Source organism: Myotis davidii, unplaced genomic scaffold, assembly GCF_000327345.1.
Source record: "Myotis davidii unplaced genomic scaffold, ASM32734v1 scaffold370, whole genome shotgun sequence".
Lineage (NCBI taxonomy): Eukaryota > Metazoa > Chordata > Mammalia > Chiroptera > Vespertilionidae > Myotis > Myotis davidii.
The window spans coordinates 6,417,717-6,421,243 of record NW_006288615.1 but is presented as its reverse complement, the minus strand read 5'-3'; the positions used below and the strand labels follow the sequence as shown (position 1 = coordinate 6,421,243).

Below are 3,527 nucleotides of genomic sequence, written 5' to 3'. Positions count from 1 at the left end.
AGAACGCGCGCTGCTCCTTCTTTAAAAGTCCTGCAGACAAGGCAACGCGAGTCCTCGCCAGGCTCGGGCAGGAGCCAGCGGGACATCCTCACATTTAACAGAATGTCTGCCCGTTCTGGCCAAGCCCGGAGCCTGCGGCGCCTGGGATGCCCCTGCCAGCCCCTGCCCCGGGGACACGTGTCTGAAAGCCCATCTCAGAAAAACCAGCTCCCCGCCTCCAAACGGGAACTTCCTACAGAGTCGCTTGGCCTAATTCTCTGAAAAGGCCGCTCCCGAATTATTGAGAGACCACAGATTCACATTTAAATGTTACAACCCCCCAATTCCCCACTCCCTGCCCCACCTAACCCTGGGTATGTGTTGGAGCATGACCTTCTCACTCACCTTCCCACTGTGTACAGGGCGCCCCTGCGCACGTGGCTTGGCTTCTGGGGGAGGGGCTCGGGAAGGAAGGGCTGGAGGGCCTAACCTAGGAGGGGTAGGGGCGACAGAAAAGAGGCGGAGGAAAGGCCCAGAGTGGCCGCTGGGGGAGAAATTCCGCAGGTTTCTACCTTGCTTAAGGTGAACAGCGCCAAGCTTTGATGGGTAGCATCCTTGGGCCCATAAAATGAATTTTAAAGAGATTGAAATGCCTTTTATTACCTAATTTTCTTGCTCTAACACTTAAATATGTTCATGGATTACAATTCTTGGCTCTATGAAATCAAATGAATTGGAGAAAATAATTCTAAACGGCTCTACATGAACAACTCTAGGACTTAGGGAATTTATCACGAAAAGCAATTTGAATTTTAGTAGAGTAACAACTTTGCAGATGCGAATGATAGCCAACCATTAAGGTTTGGAGACTGGTGTGAATATTCCCACCGAGACAGGCAAAGGTTAGAGCTATGTGCCACCCCAAAGCCTATGACCACCCGTCCCAGAGCAGGGCCCATGGAGCAGGCCCCGTCTACCTGCCCGTTTGTCCCTGAGGAAAACTGCTGCATGCCCCCCAACCCCAGGGGGCCACAGAGGGATGGGGCTAAGTGGCTTTGGAATGAAGCCATCTGGCCCAGTTTCTGGCTCTGACCCTTACATGGGATGCTGAGCAAGTTACCTGGCCCCTGGGTCTCCATTCTCATCTGAAACATGCCCATGATGGTGGTGCCCGCGGTGTATGGAGGACGGGAGACACACACATGCAGACTAGCTAGCCAGTGGTTGGCAAACTGTGGCCCCTTGAGTGTGGCTCTTCCACAAAATACCACGTGCGCGGGCGTGCACGTATAGTGCGTTTGAAACTTCATGGCCACACTCAAGGGACCAAAGAGCTGCATGTGGCTTGCAAGCCACAGTTTGCCGGCCACTGAGCTAGGCCAGTGAGCACGCAAGCCATCACCTCCCTTGCTGCCTCTAAGCCCGCTCTCTTCCCTCTGCTCCCAGGAAGTCCCCACTCAAGGCACTCAGGCCTTCCTCTCCAGCAGGAAGGAAGCTGGCAATCCTGGGCTCAAATGGCATGACCAGGACAGACGGGGCAGCCCAGGAGGAAAACAAACCCAGAGCCCCCACAGAAGCTGCAGAAACTAGCTGACTAATTTCAGTTTCAGGAACAAACTACCAGCAATACAATCATAATAGTAGGTGCACAAGAGATGTCTTATTCCATTGAGTGTAGCATATTAGGGAAAACTGCTATTCTAACTTGCTTCTAGACCAGCGATTTTCCACCTTTTTCATCTCATGGTACACATAAACTAATCACTAAAATTCTTCGGCACAACAAAAAAATACATTTTTTGCCGATCTGATTAAAAAAATAGGTATAATACTGATTCATTCATACCGGACAGCTATTGTGTCGGCTGTTGTCATTTTTTTATTTGACAATCTAAGGGAAAATAGGTAAACCCTTGGTTAAATAGGGAAGGGGCTAAGTGGCTCTGGAATGAAGCCATCTGGCCCAGTTGCTGGCTCTGACCCTGGGATGCGGAGCGCCCCCAGTAAAATTCTTGTGGCACACGGGTTGAAAGTCGCTGTTCTAGTCGGGAAGCTGCTGCATTCCGGCGTATGTTAGCCCAGCCATTCCGTGCATGGCTGAGGCTCAAACATAGGACCAACGTCGGTCTGTATTACGGGTGGAGTGCTGAACTCGGGCTCCTGGGTTTATTATTTAGACCCCGGGCCCAAGAATAAAGTGGAGCGGGCCTAGTTGCCTTCTGTGTTAATTTTGCTATAAATAGTTCTCTAATGAAAAGGACCCCCTCCTTGGGCAGGCCTTTCTCTCCTGTTTATTTTTAACTGATAGCAAGGCCACTTGTGAGGATGATTAATGAGGGACTGGTGGAACCCACAAATTTGGTTTCTTGGGGGAAATCCACTAGGAAGCCAAGGGAAGGGGCGTGGCTGTGCAAATTGACATTGTGTGGCGGGAGAAACAGGGAGGGGCACCACATTTTCATCCCCGTTCTCACAGCTCTGGAGGCGGCTTGGCAGAATAATAGGAACACTTTACCTTGAAGAAAGCAAAACTAAAACCCCCTGTGAGTATCAGGTGAGAGGAAACCAGACAAGCAGCCCCGGGTTTCCATCCTCAGAAGGTCAGCAGAAGAGCCTGGTGTGGTGTGAGCAGCGTGGGGGGGGTGGGGGGTGTTCAGCAAGAAGGTGACCACCCAGCTGGACCGCACCAGCTTGGGCCTGGGGTCTCTTCTTAAAGAGCTTCGAGGTCGCTGCCGCAGGTTCAGTTTTGTCTCCTGGGGTCAGTGTGCCACTTCTAACAGGTGGACCCTGCATTCTGGCCCCTTCCAAGCTGCCAAGCCGTTAATGACTTGTTCACACAGCTGCTATTTCACCCCAGGGACGCTGTGCTAAGGGGGCCCCTGAGGTTTTGGGGAAGCTCTGGCTGTCTCGAGCAACCCTAAAAGCCTCCATGCTTGTGCCTTCTCAACAAAAATTAAAGGTCCCAAATCTTAAAAAAAAAAAATATATATAGTTCTCTGATGTATAAAACTTTATTTCTTTACTGAGAAAAGAACAAAAGGTAAATAGAATGGTCTAATTTTGTTCTGGGAACATGAGACTCCCAGCTAATCAGCAAATGCCAGAACATTTAACCAATTTGGGGCCACACCCAAGCTGGGTTGACTGGTCTCCATGGTGCTGGTCGGTTGCTAGGTTCACTAGCTTCGCCTCCTGCTGTGGTTTGGTTCTGAGTGCTAGAGCTGCAGAGACAAACCCTCCCAGAGGTCCTCCCGCAGAGCATGAGGCAGACGGGGCAGGGTGGCTCCCCGCCTCCCCATGAGTCAGATAACTGACACAAGCCCATTTTTCTAAATCACAGCCGGGACATCTGTTTTCCATGAGTCACTAGCCATGTTGATGACAGCAGAATAAACTTATCTATATCATGAACAGTAACATTATTACTTTATTACTTCTGCAGACAGTTACATTATTACTTTATGTGGATCCTTTGACTAGTATGAAAAAACACTCTTTGCCCTAGCCGGTTTGCCTCAGTGGATAGAGCATCGCACTGTGGACTGAAG

General features: G+C 50.4%; 1 long non-coding RNA gene across 1 annotated transcript; it reads left to right on the top strand.

Annotated features, from left to right (window-relative positions):
- Window positions 1-1,294: 1,294 nt before the first annotated feature.
- LOC107182620 lies at window positions 1,295-2,949 on the top strand. Its single transcript, XR_001513350.1, has 2 exons — window positions 1,295-1,619; window positions 2,456-2,949. It is a non-coding gene; the product is annotated as an uncharacterized LOC107182620 (long non-coding RNA).
- The last annotated feature ends 578 nt before the right edge of the window (window positions 2,950-3,527 follow it).